The following is a 21,686-nucleotide window of genomic DNA, read 5'->3' on the forward strand; positions in this document are numbered from 1 at the left end:
TGGTATAACAAAACGTGTCTGACCTCCCTTCCCATCATAGCCAGGAACTCAGTGTTTAAGGTTTCTCTGGGATCTCATGGGTCAACAGGAGGTCCATTCAGTTAGTGGAGGGCTTAGTATTTTCTTTGTAATTTATGCTATGTTTGTTGATGACTTTCTATGGGATTTTATTTTAGAGATAAACAAGGATATATATATATATAATAACAAATATATATGCATATATATTTATGTTACTTAGTATCCTTCAGTATTATAATATCATTATGGAACTATAAATATACACTATTTACTATACACGTACAACCTTAATTTAGATGAGATTAAACTAGAGATAATGCCTTAAAATATATGTCACAAGGATTAAGTCAAAAGAATTTCAAATCCAAATTACTAATATCCTAGAATATATTATATTAGTATTCTGTGATTCACAGAGATAATGACCACGTTCAGTGTGTCTTTCAGGCTTTAACATCTTATAAGAGGTGTCCAAATGATGGACAAAATGTAACATGTAACACCTATTTGAACACAATGCATTTAAATAATTGGTTTCACTTAGACGAATTTTAAAGCCTTTGAATATACTGTATACTCTTTATGTATATAAAATGCTCATCTATAGACCGAGTCATGTATCTCTTAGATTTCTTGAAACTCTTGAAGTCTAAAAATCATTTATAAATCTTAGGACTATTAGCTTGGCCTTGAGCCAGATAAGATATTTGTTCCAGGGTGAAGAGAAAATGATTTTCTCTGCCTTTCACTTAGTTTAAATTTTCAATTAGGTTTCAATATATTTTTAGTCTGCCTTCCATTAACACAAGTCAAAAGAAACACATTTCTACTTCTCACAGTTCTCTTCTCGATTATCTCTGGGAAGGTGATAAACAATTCACAAAATTGCACAAGATTAACCCAGGTATACAAACGCAGCTTGCAAGAGATGTCAGCAATGTAGGCTCTACAAGCAATGGACCAGAATATGAAATTCCTTATGTATAAACTGTGACATGAGAGAACCTATTTAAACACATAGAGCTTCATTTTCTTCACTTATTAAATGGGCATAATACTACCCATATCAAAATATTGTTTATTTTTTTTTAAATTCACCCATTGTTAAGCCCTTAAGATGGTGCTTAATGTAAATATGCAATAGGAATCCACCTTACAAGGGATGTGAAGGACCTCTTCAAGGAGAACTAAAAACCACTGCTCAATAAAATGAAAGAGGACATAAACAAATAGAAGAACATTCCATGCTCATGGGTAGGAAGAATCAATATCATGAAAATGGCCATACTGCCCAAGGTAATTTATAGATTCAATGCCATCCCCATCAGGCTACCAATGACTTTCTTCACAGAATTGGAAAAAACTACTTTAAAGTACATATGGAACCAAAAAAGAGCCCGCATTGTCATATCAATCCTAAGCCAAAAGAACAAAGCTGGAGGCATCACGCTACCTGACTTCAAACTATACTACAAGGCTACAGTAACCAAAACAGCATGGTACTGGTACCAAAACAGAGATATAGACCAATGGAACAGAACAGAGCCCTCAGAAATAATGCTGCATATCTACAACTATCTGATCTTTGACAAACCTGACAAAAACAAGCAATAGGGAAAGGATTCCCTATTTAATAAATGGTGCTGGGAAAACTGGCTAGCCATATGTAGAAAGCTGAAACTGGATCCCTTCCTTACACCTTATACAAAAATTAATTCAAGATAGATTAAAGACTTAAATGTTAGACCTAAGACCATAAAAGACCCAGAAGAAAACCTAGGCAATACCATTCAGGACATAGGCATGGGCAAGGACTTCATGTCTAAAACACCAAAAGCAATGGCAACAAAAGCCAAAATTGACAAATCGGATCTAATTAAACTAAAGATCTTCTGCCCAGCAAAAGAAACTACCATCAGAGTGAACAGGCAACCTACAGAATGGGAGAAAATTTTTGCAACCTACTCATCTGACAAAGGGCTAATATCCAGAATCTATAATGAACTCAAACAAATTTACAAGAAAAAAACAAACAACCCCATCAACAAGTGGGTGAAGGATATGAACAGACACTTCTCAAAAGAAGACATTTATGCAGCCAACAGACACATGAAAAAATGCTCATCATCACTGGCCATCAGAGAAATGCAAATCAAAACCACAGTGAGATACCATCTCATACCAGTTAGAATGGCCATCATTAAAAAGGTAGGAAACAACAGGTGCTGGAGAAGATGTGAAGAAACAGGAACACTTTTACACTGTTGGTGGGACTGTAAACTAGTTGAACCATTGTGGAAGTCAGTGTGGCGATTCCTCAGGGATCTAGAACTAGAAATACCATTTGACCCAGCCATCCCATTACTGGGTATATACCCAAAGGATTAGAAATCATGCTGCTATAAAGACACATGCACACGTATGTTTACTGCAGCACTATTCTCAATAGCAAAGACTTGGAACCAGACCAAATGTCCAACAATGATAGACTGGATTAAGAAAATGTGGCACATATACACCACGGAATACTATGCAGCCATAAAAAATGATGAGTTCATGTCCTTTGTAGGGACATGGATGAAGCTGGAAACCATCATTCTCAACAAACTATTGCAAGGACAAAAAACCAAACACTGCATGTTCTCACTCATAGGTGGGAATTGAACAATGAGAACACATGGGCACAGGAAGGGGAATATCACACATCAGGGCCTGTTGTGGGGTGGGGGGAGGGGGGATGGATAGCATTAGGAGATACACCTAATGTTAAATGACAAGTTAATGGGTGCAGCACACCAACATGGCACATGTATACATATGTAACAAACCTGCACGTTGTGCACATGTACCCTAAAACAAAGTATAATTTAAAAAAAATCTAATGGTCCACTTCAAAAATTCCACCATTCAAAATATTGTATCTTTCCTTATTAAAAGTACATTTAGGGCCCTGATATGGGAACTGTAATAATTGGCTAATGCTGTGTAACCAACCACCTCCAAGCTCAGTGCCTTAAAACAACAATTTGTTCTTGCTCACGTTCAGCTGATCTAGACTGGGCTGAAGCTATGAGTTGCACTGGGCATTAGGCTCAGGCTGAAGGGGCAGCAACTTTCTTCCAAAGATCATCCACATGGTATTGGTGGAGGTGTAAAGAGAAGCCCCCTGCGCAGACACAATTCAAGTCTCTTCTTCTCTTACCTCCTAATTTCCCTTTGAAGAAATCAAGTCATGTGCTGATGTTCAAGTCTAGGATACCAGAAGTATACTCTGTTCTGACCACAGTAGGGTGAGAGTGTGGAGGGAAGTAGGAGTGAGTGTTTTCTACATAGTAATCTAAAGTATCCAAAGAGGTTTCTTTCTAAGTTTCAACATTATATGTCTGGCCAGAGGCATTCAGAATCTGTAACTGAATGGTGGTTATGAATATATAATGATAGTTTCCCATATTTTTAAATCAACAGACATTCATTTTTTAAAAATTTCCTAAATATTTATTAATCTCTTAGCACATAGCAGATACTGCTTTAGTTGCTGAGCATATAATGGTGATCAAAACCAGAGATGGTCTATGCTATTACAGAGAATCTAAAACTTAACAAAGAGTTACGCAAAAAATATATAAAATTTTTACTGTGAGCTATATGACAGAGGAACACCTGGTTCTATAATCTAGGAATTTAACCTACTCAGAGATATAAGGAGAATCTTTCCTGAGTCTGTGATGATTTAACTGAGATCTCAAGAAAAAGTAGTACATATGGTGATAGGAAGATCGTTGCATAGAGTTGAAGTAAAAGAAGTGCTCCATACAAAAGAAAGTACATGAAAAGCCCAAGTGTAGCACTTTATAGGCACTGAAAGAAGTACAGTAAAATTGGAGAACAGAAAGCATATGGGAGCATAATTCTATTTTAGACCAGCCCTGTCTAATAAAAATATCATGCCAGAAATTTACATCATTTTAAATTTTCCATTAGCTAGATTAAAATGTAAAAAGAAACAGGTTAAATTAATTTTAAGAATTTTATTTAACCCAATATTTGTAAAATATTACCATTTTAGCATATAATCAGTATAAAAATATTAATAGGATATTTTACATGCTTCTTTTTTCATATGGAGTTTCTGAAATACACACATAGCAAATCTCAATTTGGACTAGTCCCAATTCTATTACCACACATGCCTACTAGCCACCGTGTCACATAGGGCAGGTCTACACATGAATTATCTTTTAGGCAATTTTAAGGTTAGTGACCTTTGTCCTAGTAACAGTGACATGACATTTGATATTTTAAGCATGGTCTGTGTGAGGCATGGGGATGGTGTTCAGATGACTAGATTTGTATTACCAACATAACCCTAGCTACCATGGGAATAGAGAGAACTAAACAGATTTGAAAGATATATAGGTGGTAAAATTGAGCTTTAATGGATTAAATATGGGGTAGGGGGGATTCAGCACAGACATCTTTTAATTTCCTGAGCTATTTAACAAAAACCTTAGGAGGCTGTCCATCACAGAAGAGGATGAAAATAGGTTCAATTTGAGACAAGCTGAGTTTGGATTACTTTTTAAACACTTAAAAGGAGAGAAAAATTAATGGCTGATTATACCAATTTGAGACTTACAGGAGAATACTGGGCTAGAGATGTAATTTTATGTCATTTCTCAATGATGGGTAAAGCCATAGGCATTCATAAAGTAGCCAATGGTAAAAAGGATAAAATAAGAAGTGAAGAAATAAAAGTTGACTTTCAAAAGAGTTTGTATCTTATATTGTTTTCTTAGTTTTCAAACGCTTAATTGGAAGCATTCTCTTGAATTAGCATTCTCATTAAATCTCCTAGGATGGAATCACATAATGCCAACATGGAGGAAAGGATGAAGGACACTAGAATGCCATTCTGTTTCCTAACTTAATGGGGAAATACTGAACGTATAGCATATGGCTGCATCCTCTACTTCATTCAAGAGTGATTGCTTGAAAATCATCACAAAGGATTCTGAAATAAACACACAATAAATCTTACAGCCAAGCACTTTTTGCAGGCCATGTTAGGGAAAAAAGCAAACATAAAAGGATTGAGTATAATGGAATTAAGAAAGAAAAACATACTTTTACAAAAAGTAAACAGTAAATTAAAACATTATTAATACTTAATTGTGAATGGGGATGTTTATGTTTTTTATGTTTTTGGCAAAGTACAACAGGTAAGTGAAACTCAGGCAGCTTAATTTTCATAAATTTCCTCAAATATGATTCATTTATTCTTTTAAAATTATGAACTTCAATATGCTCTAAAACTCACAGAAATCTGAAGGAGATGATAAAGGACAGGACTAATGTCCAGACCACCTATGATTCCTTTCCCTAGCCTTCAAGATTCCATCTTCATAGGATCCTTTGGGGGAATATTAGACTTAATGCTGTTTAACCTAAACTCAATTTTGGTATCTTACTCAACCAACACTGTGTACCCTTTGCTCTGGCCATGGATCTTTTTTTATTATTATTATCAGATGTCCTTCAGGAAAAGTGACAGGATACCTAACCTAAGCCAGCATATCAATAAATGAAATATAGTATTTCACATGATTGAAAAGTCCCATTACAGAGCTAGCTTTACACAAAGCTTCATTAGCGGCTCAACAGTTGTCATCAGGGCATCTGATTTTTCTTGGATTCTTATCCTAGTAGCCCTATTTTTAGGTCTGCTCTCTGCAAATGGATGAGAGATTGTTGCAGAGAAATCGTATCCTTTCAGCTTCATTTCTACAAGAAGTTGTCTTTCCCAAGAAATAACCAGAGAAACACGGTAGGATTGCTTGTCAGTATGGAAGGTCCATTGGCGTTCTGAAATTTACAGAGAAAGTGTTAACACCCATGTTACTATTATTCTCCACCTCATAAAATCTTATGGCTACACACTTATCAATGCTGTTAAGTAAGATATATAAGATAGCATGACTTTATGACCTGTGTTGTGGACATAGTTTAGCTTTTTATTAGAATATCTTCATTTGATTCCTTTAGCATGGTATAGAGTAGAATAATTAATATCTTACTGTTACAGGTCTAGCATTGTGATATATGTGAGACATAGACAGAATTTAATCAAACTATTACTCAGATTAGCAAGGAAAATGTAGCAGCTATATTTTTCCATAACTGATCTGATCTGATCAGTTATAATCTGATTATCCTTTTTCTCATAATTATTTCCCTTTGGAAGAGAAGAAACTTTTTTTGAGATGGAGTCTCACTCTGTCGCCCAGGCTGGAGTGCAGTGGCGTGGTCTCGGCTCACTGCAAGCTCTGCCTCCCAGGTTCACGCCATTCTCCTGCCTCAGCCTCCCGAGTAGCTGGGACTACAAGCGCCCACCACCACACCCGGCTAATTTTTTGTATTTTTAATAGAGATGGGGTTTCACCTTGTTAGCCAGGATGGTCTCGATCTCCTGACCTCGTGATCCGCCCACCTCGGCCTCCCAAAGTGCTGGTATTATAGGCGTGAGCCACGGCGCCCGGCCAGAGAAGAAACTTAAACTTGCCAATTACTAGTATCTCAGCATCTGCACATTTAAAAATTCTATATTCTAAGTCAGTCTATTCGAAGTTCATCGAATTCTCAGTGCTATTTTAAATAGCTTGTTTTTTTAAAGTCTTCTTTTCATAAATAACCTTTATTTTCTAACTTGATTTCCTTCTCCCTCACCTTCTCAGACATGGCATCTGAATGTATGCCAGGAGGGTCACTTACATGACCTCGAGTAATGCGAAAAAGTGAGTCTTGAATTTTTGAATTCTTGTGTGTCTTCTGGAATCCCAATGGCTGTTGTTAAATTGGTTGCCCTTGTCTAGTTCCAGAAATGGTGACAGTTAATGTATTGTGGTCACACATTAGGTCATTCACTAGAATGAAGACCACTCTAGTCAAGCCCATAATGGCTGGCATTTGCCTTTAGTCACAAAGTCAAGCAAGGCGGCCTCTTCACACTGACTCCAGCACTGCAGTAGCTGATCACTGGTGCGTGGAGAAATTCTGCCCCTCCTGTCTGACATATGCAGGTCACAGGAAAACCATCTCAGTCTCATCTACCTAGACACCACTGCTATATTACCAAACTCAAGATGACAACGGGCATGTTTATGGACTTGTCCTAGTGTATTATATAGGGTACAGTCATCATCCTTTTCTTTCCAATTTTCCCTCAAGCTATGTAATATCCTCATCTTCCATCCCTCATCCAAAGAGGTTTGGCTTAAAGATATATCATGTGGGTCACTTTATCTGCTCCTGCTTCCCTTCAACATTGCTACATTACCCTTGCCTGAATCCACCTGGCTGGAACGCAAACAGCTCTCAACATATTGTGTCTCTCTAGCAAGGATTTCCATCATATCATATCCACCTTTGTCTTAGGTCATGTTCAGCCTTAAGGGTGGTAGGGTCAAACTTTCCATACTGAAAGAAAGTTTATGATCACTCCATCTAGCTCCCTTTAATCAAAAGAGGAAGAAATCCTTTCTTTTTTTCCCCCAAGAAATATATTTCATACACACACACACACACACACACACACGTGTGTATATATATATATATATATATATATACACATATATATATATATATATCGCATGCATATACATACATATTCTCATTTAATATTCCTTACTTCCTTTAGGATTACTATTCTAATTTTATACATATGAAGCAGAGTGTTTAATCTTTCCTAAGTTCCCTCACAGTTGACATAAAGCTGGAGTTCTGAAATTCAGCCCAAAGCTATTAATTTCAAAGTTGATACTCTGCTCACTTTAAATTGCAGACTCCTTCAAAGAAACTCCCCAATTTATCCAGTGACTCTTTCTCCAACACCTTTTGGAAGAATAGTTTGGAGATGCCCTAACTAAGAATGAGATTTCGCTCAAGGCACAGAGACGTGGTCGTGTGCAACATCTGCTTTCTTGTGTAAATTTCAATGGGAGGATGCTCGCTTTGTCTTACTCAGAGAGACGTGGGCACCTAATAATGACCCACCCTGCATCACCAGGTAATGTGCTCTTCCAAATGTGTGTAGAATTTTGCTCACGCTACCTCGTATTTAAACTTGTCTCCCTCTAAAGCCAGTGTTTTTCAGATTGCCTGTAATTCTCAAACAACCTTCATGATTTTTGCCATATCCTAGTCTGAGTTTATTGGTATTTAATTAATGTTTGTATTTAATTAAAATTTTATATTTGAACAAATTTATTTTAAGACAAATTAAATATTACTATTACAAAGGGAAAACTGGTAGCATTTAAAATAAATAGAAGATAGCTATTAATATAAATATACTGAAAAGAAAGTAATGTTATTGCATTTCAAAAAAATTAAAAATGAAACTCAAGTAATAAAGCAATTTCTTAAAAGCTTTCCAATAAGAATGCAACTGATATAACCAGCAATGAATTTATATTTGTTTGAATATTCTTAGTTTTACTAAACATATGAAAGATAGTTCCATATTATTAAGATTATTTTATTTTTAAATTTTGATCTAAACCAACAGTCTAACCTTAAAGAATTACTGGATTTGAGCCACAAATCTGATCTTCCCACAGTTGTTTCTCGTACTCCTATTGCCCTCACTTAGCAAATCACTAAAGTCTTTCCAACTCTGTACTAGAGGCTCTTAAGTGTCTGAGTTTATGGTCAAGTGAGACTCTCTCTTCTTCCGATGGGAATGCCTTTCACTGGCCAGGTCATACAAACACACTACAAGATGCCACCTGAGCAGGGCCTCTATTTGGCTGCCTCACTGCACTCCATCACTACATGCTGGAGCAAGGTGAGGTATGGAGAATAGATTCTCGGTTAGACAAGAAACACAGCCCTGATTTAGACTAGGGGATGGTATATGTAAGTACAGATTCATAGTGCCTGAGTCTTGGGATCACCCAGGGCACTTTGCTCTCATCTTGTCAGAGTGTGGAACCAGAAGGAGACTTTGAGTAAGCATTGGGAATTCCAGCACAACCAAATATATTGGTTCCAACACCTAACACTCTGGCTCTCTCCTCATAAGACCAAATCCTGTGATCTTTGCAGTAGGACAAGATCACAAGGTTGGATCCATAGGAACGCACTGTACAAAAATGAAGCCCAGAGGCACTGAACTTCCCTTCTTCTATGAGTTGTTTCCTACATTTATTTTGTAGCAGCAAAGAGGGAATGTGTTGGAATAGAGAATTGCTCCAGTGTACCTCTTTAATACCTTTCTCCTGTGGAATAGTTGGTGGGGGTTCAAAAATGGTAGAAGAGTATATCTGATCTCAACATTTGTTTCACACACAAAAAAGTGGTAAGCTATTGTATGTCCCTCAATTCAGCCCTCAGACAAATGAAAAAATGTTGCCTAACATATATCTAAAACCTACAGCCATAGTCTTGATGTTGCTTCTTCAATACTACTGTCCATAGACACATCCTTGTCTCCACTAACATAGTGGTCTTCTCCTAGCATAACATGGTAGCTACCTCTGCACACTCTGGTAGATGGTATGCCTTCACTCCAACTCAGTCTCCAAGATCTCAGTACCTGTAGATTTTCTGTGAGCTCTCTCTCAATCACTTATCAATGATTCCTCCACCAATGATCCTTCTGTATATTCACCATAAATATCCTGTTATATTATTTCCAAACTAAAATAAATATACAACTATTAAAATTAGAATGTTTGTCATACCACACAAAATTATTTTGTCTATTAGCGGTGCGCTGTGCATATCCCAGCTGAAGCTCTCTAAGGCTGTGCGCTTATGCACAATTAGTGCTTTTCTTCTGGAGATATGTGTTATCTGTATGGCAGAGTGGGGGCAGACGTGCTTGTGGACCTGTGTGTTTGTATAACTAAATTGTTTCCACCTAAATTCAGAAAGAATGTTTTCTCTCTACCTCACAGTTTAATATCATAGATGCTGAAGGGAACCAGAGTTGGCATAACGAAGCCCACTTTGGAATGTTCTTTTAGTCACGGAGTGCTGGAATGGGTGGAGAATGGCATGGGACATCAAAGTGTAGCTGTCGATTGCTCAAGTCTGACCCATACTTTCCATCCACAAAGGATGAACCAGGTCCTGGAATAAGTAGAAGGTAGTTGTTGGAATGACAAGAGAGTTTCCATAGGGGTCCTGACAACCTGACGTTTCAGTTTAGGGTGCTATATAGCTTCTTTGGCTATTTTTATTTTCAGAAATAATTAATGATGTATGTTCTCTTCTAGGTCAAATGTGTTAGCTCTTTATGTGTAATCTGACTTTCCTCCTTGTGTCTAAGTTGATATAGTCTATTTGGTCATTATATCTTTGTAAACAAAGGAATAGATCTGTGTGAATACAATTACATTTGCTTGAGGCTAACTTCCAGTATAAGACTGACAATTTATAAGATAAATCCTTCAAAACCATTCAATATTGTCAGACATTTTACTAATTGACTTCATTCTTAGAAGCAGAGTGATTCAAGATACATTCAAGATTCACATCATAAGAAAACAGTAACAAGTAAACTGTTGATGAATTTTTTAATAAACTTTTGATTCACTATTTAGAATACATTTATTTCTACCAGATCTCAGTGGGAAATTAACCCAATGTATCATTTTAATGAATTTATGACTATAATTATATATATGCTCTTTACTAACTATAAATTCAATATATATAATGCAATATAAATGTAATATGAAAATTCAATTTTCAATATAAGTTTATTTGGTTGGTGCAATAACTACTAAATTCCAGAGATATCACAGAATAAACTGTTCCACTAGGCATTTTATTTTTCCTATCTTTCAGTCACTGGAGTTTAAATTAGTAGCAAGTAAATTGCAAGTAATTATTTTTCAATAGCTTTCGGGTACAAGTGGTTTTGGTTACATGGATGAATCATATAGTGCTGAAGTCTGACATTTTTTAGCATTTAAAACATTAAATTTACCTGATTAACATAAAGATTTGGCATTAAACAAAGACCCTTATAAATAATCCCAATATTTTATTAGCAGTACATAAAAATGTGCATCAAGACATCTTGATGTCAGGTGCAGTGGCTCAAGTCTGTAATCCCAGCACTTTGGGAGGCTGAGGCGGGCGGATCACGAGTTCAAGACCAGCCTGGCCAACATGAAGGAACCCCATCTCTACAGAAAATACAAAAATTAGCTGGGTGTGGTTGTGGGCACCTGTAATCCCAGCTACTTGGGATGCTGAGGCAGGAGAATCGCTTGAACCCAGAAGGCAGAGGTTGCAATGAGCCGAGACCGCGCCATTGCACTCAAGCCTAGGGGACAGAATGAGACTCTGTCTCAAAAAACAAACAAACAAACAAAAACAAAAAACAACCCATAGATATCTATACAGACAAAAACAATGCATGTTTCCCTTTACGATCTATCCTTACCCTCTTATAACCATAGGATTTTCTGAGCAACATAATCTGCTCAGCTAACCACTCTTCCACCAACAACAGGACTCTTGTGTCATAACACATCAAAAACAAAAACAAAAGACCTGGCAATGACACCAAGAATGCAACATCAAGCAACTTGTCAACTGAATCCCAAAAGATGGCAGGTAGGACTGTGGACTAAGATGAGATCTTGCTCTGAGCAGAGGTAGGATATACGAACTCTTTTACTGTTTTACTTTTGGCATGGTCAAAGAGGAAGAAGCAGCCTCCATGAAAACAGGAAAGAAGAAAAATACTAATTTTTAAATAATTTATAAATGTCAAGTATAGGCTAGACTGAATTTAGATTCTTGGAGCCCAGATACATGAGTTGTCTGCACTCATTCCCTAGCCCCCCTTAGCACTTCACTAGTGCTCATGAGAAAGATATCAGGTACGACAGGGGACTTGGGCATGCCCCCATACCTCCATGGCACAAAACCACATAATCCCTAATATTTCATGGATCCTTCTTGAATATAAGCAAAAGCCATAAGCCACTAGTGGAAAGGTAGGAAAACCTATGTACTATGGTCCCAGAGAATAATCTGCTGCCCTTTGTAGAGGACTAGAATCAATAGGTTTCTGATGCTGGGTGGGGCAGAGGATCCAGGAAAAAGACCACTGCTGCTGGGAGAAGGGTAGAAACAAAGTTATTATCTGCCCCAGACAGGGAGAAAATATTTGCAAAGCACATGTCTGATCAAAAGGACCTTTCCAAGCATATAAAGAACTCTAACCATTAAATTCAATACTAAAAGTCCATCAACCCAATTTTAAAAATGGTCAAAAAGATGTGGGAAGTTTCTTCATCAGAGATACATGAGTGGCAAATAAACACACGTGAAGAGATGTTCATCATCATTAATTACTTAAAAATATGCAATGAGATAACTATACACCTATTAGAATGGATAATTTTTAGAACTTGACAAATACCAAGATGAGTATTTGAGAGTGGAGATTCATAGATTACTGGTCGGAATTCAAAATGGCACAACCGTCTTGAAGTTTCTTTTAAATTTAAACATAGTGTTTCCATAGAATACGAAATTTCATTCCTACATATTTTTCTAAGAGAAATAAACCCTTGTGTACACACACAAAGACCTGTATAGCAATGTTTATAGCAAACATATTTATAATTGCCCAACACTGGAAGTAATCCATAGGTCTGTCAACTGGTAAATGGATAAATAAATTATGCTATGGCCATGCAATGAAATACTAATTCAGCAATAAAAAGGAAATAAACAACCAAGATATTCAAATATAAGGATGAATATCAAAAAGTCTTATGTTGGTGGAAAAAAACAGAAGCAAAGTGCCACCTAACTTATAATTCCATTTATAAGATCATGAAAAGACAAAACTAAAGACACAGATCTGCAGGGTCTGGGTATAAAGGGACAGTGTGACTGTAAAGTGGTACAAAGGAACTTTTTGGGGTTGGTGATGCATTCTCTATTTTGAGATAGTAATTATATTACTATAGGCATTTGTCAGACTTCAATGAACTGCACATTTTTAAAGGCTAAAAATTTTATTTATGTAAATTATACTTCATAAAACTGAAATTAATAAAGAAACATATGGGAGTAGAGGAGAAAACAGTATTTCAGACATTGGGAAAAAAGCAAACAAAAATCTAGAAGTGTGGGAGCAAGGCATGTTATGGTTCTCCAGCTAACCAGTGTGGCTGGAAAATGGAATGTGAAAGTAGGAATATTAAGAAAAAACTTGAAAATGTGAGAAGACAAGCAACGAAGGACCTCAGATGCCACATTAAGGAACTTGGACTTGTATTTATGACAATGAAATTATAAGTGAAGAAAAGATATGACATCATCTAAATTTTAGAATAGTCACAGATTGAAGCATGGAGAATAGACTTAGGGAATCAATACTAGAGTGATAAAGACTAGTGTAATAAAGTATTTGATTCTATATTTTATGTTTGACCACTCACAACTTTCAAGTCCCACCCTTCCATCGCCTCCTTTTCCCTAACATCCGGGCAAGCTGAAAAGAAAGCCCACGTTCATTCTCTTGGTGTCAGCAAGGAACCCAAATCATGCAAGCGCATGACAATGTAACACAGTTTCCCTTCTCTGTTTTCTCAAGCCATTTTTATACCCACTTGGGAAGCTGCCCTGCCCTCCTTAGAAGGCCTCATTTTTTAACTCTTTTCATCTCCTCTTGGTGCATGTGTGGTATCATTAGTCTGCATTCAAACCAAATTTTGAATGGGTGGTTGATGCTGCCCTCCGTGAGGTGACCACAACAACTAGTTAAGCAATTGCTGGTGTCCATAACTGAATATGATGAAAGAGGGCAGGGTGAGTAGAGGACAGCGTCCAGAGTTGTTAGCAAAGAAGAACAAAACATATCCCCTCAGGGGATATAATAAAGAGAACTTCCAAGAATGTGTTGGGCAGACATACCCAGGTAGATCAAGATTTTATTTTCAGATATAAGGAACAAAGAAGGAGAAGCATAGGGTCAGGCATTTTCAGCTTAAGGAGCCTAGAGGATATCTAAGGGGAAACATAGAGAAGGCAATTTTATATAAAGGTCTGTAACCTGTAATAAGTCTGAACCCTGCAGCTGCTGCTCCCTGCCTTCCTGCCTCTCAAATCCAATCCTGGCCATCCTGCTTTTCAGTCATCTGCTCCCCATGCTGGCTTTGTTTCAGTTCCTGGAGGTGGTTTTACATGCTACGCCCGCTGGAATGTTCAAGATTCTATTTCTCATATTTCATATCAGTTTAAATACCATCTCCCAAGGAAACCTTCTCTTATAAACTCGTTTTACTTTCTCATCATTTTTTTGTTTGGCTTTATTTACCATAATTTCAAATTGCTTTATTTTATTTAAGCTTCATAAATCTAAAAACTGTCAAATTTGCTGTTGTAGTTGTAGTCTCAGTGTGGATACAATGCCTACAGTTAACCAGTAGTTTTGTTGTTGTTGTTGTTGTTGTTGTTGTTTATTTTTTGAGATGGAGTCTCCCTGTGTCACCCAGGCTGGAGTGCAGTGGTGCGATCTCGGCTCACTGCAACCTCCGTCTCCTGCGTTCTAGGTATTCTCCTGCTTCAGCCTCCCGAGTAGCTAGGATTACAGGCGTGTGCCACCACACCCAGCCAATTTTTGTATTTTATTTTATTTTATTATTATTATACTTTAAGTTTTAGGGTACTAGTAAAGCTGGGGTGTCACCATGTTGTCCAGACTGGTCTCAAACTCTTGACCTCAGGTGATCCACCCACCTCAGCCTCCCAAAGTGTTGGGTTTACAGGCGTGAGCCACCGCGCCCGGCGTAGTCTTTTAATAAATATTTTGATTGACTTAAGATTTGACATGGGGTCGGGCGCAGTGGCTCACACCTGTAATCCCAGCGCTTGGGGAGGCCAAGGCAGGTGGATCATGAGGTCAGGAGATGGAGACCATTCTGGCTAACACAGTGAAACCCTGTCTCTACTAAAAATACAAGAAAATTAGCCAGGCGTGGTGGCGGGCGCCTATAGTCCCAGCTACTTGGGAGGCTGAGGCAGGAGAATGGCGTGAACCCGGGAGGCGGAGCTTGCAGTGAGCCGAGATTGAGCCAATGCACTCCAGCCTGGGCAACAGAGCATGACTCGGTCTCAAAAAAATAAAAATAAATAAAAATAAAAAATAAATAAAAATAAAAAAAGATTTGACACGGTGCCTACACTATACTAGGAATGTAATAAATATTTCTTAAATCTAATTTAAATTTTAAAAACAAAAAAATGATTTTTTTGATATTCCAGAGTGTTTATATATCACAGTTATATACAGAAAATCAACAATTTGGTTATCTTTTAATAAATGGTGCTTCCTGGTCTCACTAATATTGAATGGTGTCTCTTAAAGAAATCAGTGTCAAGTCTCTTTAAATTTCAACTCCAAATCCTTGGGATGTAACTCTCAGCCAAGAGCTATATATAAACCCCTTAAAATCAGCCACTTGCAACATTCTGAGACAAAAAATGACTTGGGAAGAATAATTCACACTTCTGACCTAGCAACAAGATAAATCTGCTTTCCTAAATACAATCAGTTTGGCCATAAACTGGTCATTTTTTGTGGGTGCCTTTACTTCTTTATGCCAATAGATAGTTGTCTAAAATCTCAACATATGCTGTTTTTCAAATAAAAGGCGTTAATTATTTTGTGATGCGTTATAACATTTTCTGCTTTTTTTATGACACAAATCTAATTAGTACATATTCTTGAGAGATCTAAAGTAAGAAACTTTATTAAACATTTTCAAACTTCTTCCTGAGCTAGTAGAAGAGCAAGCCAAGTGAATTTCAAGTGACATTAAAAATAATCACAGCAAAAGGCTTGAGAAAAGGAATGACATAGTCAGCTTTAAATATGTATATTCCTATCACATGCTAATCATACTTGCAAAAATTGTAGAACTGCTTATTTGGTATCATTACTTGCTTCAACTACTTACTACATTCTTGAAGGCAATTAGTCCCCAGTAACCACAACTTCCACGTATTCTTCTTTAAATAGAATACCTTTATATGTAGAGTTAGATATAGAGAAGTTACCTTCTTTAAATAGATGCCTTTATATCTAGAGTTAGAACTTAAAGAGAAATATCTCCGTAACAGCCAAAAAAACCAGATGTAGCATATTACTGTACTCTACTATGTTCATATTTTTTTATTTTTCAACACGTAACCTAACAGGAAAGAACATGTAAATAAATAAACACTAAAACAAAATCATGTTAGATTTTAATGGCTCAAAAAATGGTTAAGAAATTCAAAACAACAGCAGGTCTTTGTCACTGAAGAATACCCGGTGTCTCTGAAGGTTCATAGCAACAGTTTGTTTGCCAGCCTATCAGTATCAGTTTATATGCTCAAGTGATACTGAATTTTCTCTATTTATCTAGTCACGCTTCTCCCCACTTAGATGCTATTTTCAATCATCTTAATTCTGATATAATTCATCATATATGATAAATTGTAAGTTCCATACTGAACATTAACCTGTAATCCCATGTTCCCTACACACAAAGAAATACCTCGCAGAAGCTATTGCAGAACCTCTAAAATTAAAAGGGAAGTTAAAAGTTAACAAAATTTGAAGAAATATGTTGAAAGGTTAGAAAGGATCTAAGAGTTGTGAAAGAAAAGAATAGGTGAACAATGAATATTTAACTAAATTTGTCTTCAACAAATATGATTATCATTTGCCTTCAACAAATGTAACTGGGTCTGAGCGAAGTTATGGATTTACAATGAATTCCTTAAAAGTTAGTGTAAAAGCAGAAACCAGAGCTGTAGCTCCCATTCTTTCAGAATGTTTTGATGAATTAGAAGTTTTTCTTAAAAATGCCTCAAAGAGTCAGAAGATCTTAACTATATTGATTATTTCATTTTTCATTATCTCTTTAAATTTAGAAGAACATAAAAGTAAAAAGGAGAAACCAAGGATTAAATCAAATACTTGACTATTTATTCAGAAATACTTTTTATTACTCTTTTATTTTCCATCTTAATTCTGATTTATATGCTTTTACGACTGTCCAATAACTAATAAATAAGTTAATGAGATATTTAAAAGGTAATCTGTTTTCTTACACATTTTTCTTTTTTCTTTTGATTCATTTACTATTTCATGTAGTTATCATAGCCTTGTTTTATTAAGCACTTTGAGTCTACATATCATTTTAATGGAGGTGTCAGGTGGGATGTCCTTCTCATTTACCCTACAATGAATACCCAGACATTTGTCCCTCCAACTCAGTCCTAAGCAGACAGGTGAATTAATTCCTTGTCACCTACAATATTACTTCTTCATTATTTTTCTCCCTCAACCCCCAAATCATTCACGTAGTTTCCTCCAGTAGCATCCATTTTCACAGCAGAATCAGTGGCCTCCTGCATCACATCATCATCTCTTAGGTGTCTAATATATTCGTGAAAGTGTAGGTAAAAATGCCTAATAGAGTAAATGTGCTTGTTTTCACCAGTGATATCCACACAGGAAGAAGAAGAAAGATTTTAACCAAGAAAATAAATATGCATTTAAATTTAATTTTTAGAAATCAGTGAACCAAGTAGCAGATGGATGTGTTTTAGGTATGCAATAGGATGAGGGGAGAAGAGGTGAACTTGTAAGTCCAGTATGTATGATGGTCCTCAAAATATTCATACTATTCTGTCCCTAATTAATATGCCTACAGGACAAACACCTTCTTTGATTTTGTTTGTTATTTGATTTTTCTGTATAACCAACAGAGTAAGCAATGACTCACATTATCATCCCCATTTCACAGTATTCTATATACTAGTCAAGCTCTGAGCCAGTTAGCATTGCCTTATTTTAATGTTGTTCTTCCCTTAAAAAAAATCAATCTCATCAGGACTAATATATTTCAATAATACGATCGATAAAGATTTATCCCCAATATAATGGCCAATACAATTGCACATCTTTAAAATGCTTCTCTCACTATAATTATAAAGCTTTAATTTATGTGGTATGATATAAACATTTATATTCAGTTATTTAAAACCAATGTAAAAACAAAACATTTTAAAAATTAAAATTTGCCATGGACCATCAACTTTCAATGCTCTGAAATACCCAACTGATAGCCCAATCTAATCAATATCCATGAGCACACCAAGCCTCCTTTATCACCTATGTCATATACTACCATGTGTAAAGATAATTCTTTTGTTATCCATTAAAAGTTTCAACAAGTCTCCGGAAAAGGATTAAACTCCCATCAATAATGAAAAATTCAGTGTCAATATCTACAGATTAAAAAAATATTTTTAACATGATGCCAATTCAACATTGCTAACTTTAGGCATGTTTTTATAAACAGTACATTTTTCCATATTGTTTCCCAGAAGTAATTTTATTTTTAAGCACTTTATAATCCAGTGAAATATTGCACATTTTTTTGGATGTTATTAATTACTATCTGGATGGCATTAGCTCTTTGAAAACTCTGGGGCATCTTTTGTGAAATTACCATTACAATGCATCATTCACATCTTAGTGACGTGAGAATATTAATGTGTTTCTGAATGCCTCTTACTAACTTGAGAAACCAATTATTCAGAAATATAAGCTAGAAACTTAAACACATAACATCAGTACCATCAAATGCGTTTTTTTCTGGGAAAAAATCCATGCCATTCAGATCGAAGCTAGTTTTAAATGTAAAATCTTCAGAAATAAAGAGTAATCACTAGCATGCTTTCCAAATATTACCTCAACTAGTCATAAAATACACTGTGATTTATGAAAATATATGACCTCTAAGTATTACTGGAAACTAAAATATTTTCACATTCTATTTTTTACTTTTTATAATTTATTACACAGCATACTCATAAGTTACAGAAACATTTTTGCAAAGTTAGAGCTTAGAATTTAGGAAAAGCTCTTGTCAACTTATCATGGAATACCATAATGCACGGTGAGCACAGAAGTCTATTACCATACATGTATTTTATTATGATGATTTCATAGCAATGATGAGTGCAGATATTATTAATGGAGGTTTTACATCAGATCATCATCTCTTTTAAGGACACTGTTAGTGGGAAATGAATTCAGTCCTTTTCTGAGACTATATGAACAAAAAAGATTTAAAAACCATTTCTCTTAACCATTTTAAAATAAAATTGGTCTAAATGAAAATAATTAGATAATATATTTTTAATCTTTAAGAAATATAATATTGAGAATTGAAAATTTTATTACTAGATTTTTCTAAACTGAAAACTAAATAGGTTTAGTTTTAGCTATCACTCCTTCCACATATTAGAGATGACTTGACATATATCTAGTTCATAATGTCGTCAATGTATAGAGGCTACCTGTCATTCAAGCTGAAAACATCCACACAGTCACTATTTTTGACCCTTAAATAAATGTAGAAACAAAAGTATGTATCACTGCTGTGTGGCCATCCACATATTTAATGCCAATCATAGCCTAAGTAAGCATGCAGAGAAAAACCTTCAGATAGAGCATGAATTAAAAATGAGACACTCTCATCTACTTCTGAATTTTCCTCTTATTAGCATGGAAGTCATGGGCAATACCTACTTTTTAGGGCTATTATAGTTATAAAATGAAATAATGTGAAAGCACTAAAGAAATGTTAGAAATGCAGACAATATTAGGCATTACTATTTATATTCTGTGATTAAAATATGTCAAATGAACAAAGTAACTGCATTTATGCACTTTAGAACAGAAACCTGTTTGGCAGAATTTATGCAAAAATAAAACACATTCATTCATCCACATTTCTATCATCTTCCCCATCTTCCAATTAAGAGAAAAATAGTTCATACTTTAGAGTGATCTAGAGATTTGCTGTAATCGCATTTTTGCACTCTTTCTGATTATTGATTAGTGTTCATATTTGCAAACAACAGAATCCAACTGGGCTAATTAAGCCGAAACCTGTCTATGAAAACATATCAAGTAGCTTTCAGAATCTCTGAAAGGGCCAGAAAATTGAACTTGTATACTAACAGCCATAAATACTGGCTAGCCTTGTGTCCAAGCACAATTCAGAACACCACTGTTCTACTCCTGTTGCTCTGGACATATAACATTTGGAACTGGGTAACAGAAATTTACCAAAGCTTTCCCACAAAAATAGAATGTCATGGCCATCATGTTTCCAAAAGGTCACATTTCCACTTACATGACACAGTCATGTTACTTTTCCTCAATGCACACTAAGCAAGTCAATTCCCAGTATCTGTAACACTATGTAGGAGCACAAACTGATTCTTTCCTTTGGCATTCGTTTACTTACTTCTATGTGCCAAATACAGTTGTAGCCATCGGTGAAAACATTTGAATAGCACAAGATCCAGGCCCATGATAAGCTTCCGGCCTGATAAAAGACAATATGTGGCAATTAATGGCTAAAAAATAACTTTACATGTGGGTAAAGCACAAAAGATAGAAAATACCAGAAAAATACAAACACATGCCTATTGGCCTTCCTGCTCAGCATCCATAGGCTACGTGATATGGTTTGGCTCTGTGTCCCCACACAAATCTCATCTTGTAGCTCCCATAATTTCACCTGTTGTGGGAGAGTGCAGGTAGGAGCTAATTGAATCATGGGGGCAGGTCTTTCCTATGCTGTTCTCATGATAGTGAATAAGTCTCACTAGATCTGATGGTTTTAAAAATGTGAGTTTTTTAAACAAGCTCTCTCTCTTTGCCTGCTGCCATCCATGTAAGATGTGACTTGCTTCTCCTTGCCATCCACCATGATTGTGGGGCCTCCCCAGTCACACGGAACTGTAAGTCCATTAAACTTCTTTCTTTTGTAAATTGCCCAGTCTCAGGTACGTCTTTATAAGCAGCATGAAAATGGAATAATACCCTCCACATTTGCAGATTCAATCTATTTCTCATCAAAAATATTTGGAAAAAAAATTAAAAATAAAACCATAAAAAATAATACAAATAATACAGTATATCAAATATTTACATGGCATTTAAATTGTATGAGGTATTATAAGTAATTTAGAAATGATTTAAAAGATATGGAGGATACGCTTATGTTATATGCAAATACTATGTCATTTTATATAAAGGACCTGAGTATCCATGGATTTTGGTATTCACAGGGAATGTCCTGGAATCAATCACCCATGGATATGGAGGGATGACAGGGAGTGGGGGAATATGTAAACACACATCTGGAACACTTAGTACCTCATTTGCTAAAATTATTCAATATATTTTTTAAAAAACAGGCAGGCATCCTTTTAACATTAACAGTAACCTATTTTAATCACAGACATTTTATATTTGTGTGCCATATAGTAGATAATCTGAAGAAATTTAATCAGAAATGTAATTAAACAAGGTATTTAATATTTCATGCTTTATTATATGACATTTGAAAAAGATATTCTTTTTTAAAGTACAAATTACCTGAATTCTTTCAACACAATTATTTTTTAAAGATGGAAAGTTATAATACTAAATGGGAAATACTTAGAGCAAGATCACCAATGAGAAAATGCAGTAACAAAGAAAATAACCTATTAATTGTGCTACAAACTCATGTTTTCACATGTGATAATACGTTGCTATATAGAGACACAATTTT

The 21,686-nt window shown here is 35.7% G+C and overlaps 1 long non-coding RNA gene across 1 annotated transcript in view; it reads right to left on the reverse strand.

The window, feature by feature from the left end:
- LOC129458469 (uncharacterized) overlaps positions 1–21,686 on the reverse strand; it is a 50,846-nt gene that overhangs the window by 17,464 nt on the left and 11,696 nt on the right. The window contains exon 2 of the long non-coding RNA XR_008649633.2: positions 20,370–20,450. This is a non-coding gene — a long non-coding RNA (uncharacterized lncRNA). The remainder of the gene's footprint in view (positions 1–20,369; positions 20,451–21,686) is intronic.

The sequence above is a fragment of the Symphalangus syndactylus genome, chromosome 19, assembly GCF_028878055.3.
Source record: "Symphalangus syndactylus isolate Jambi chromosome 19, NHGRI_mSymSyn1-v2.1_pri, whole genome shotgun sequence".
In the NCBI taxonomy this organism is placed as follows: domain Eukaryota; kingdom Metazoa; phylum Chordata; class Mammalia; order Primates; family Hylobatidae; genus Symphalangus; species Symphalangus syndactylus.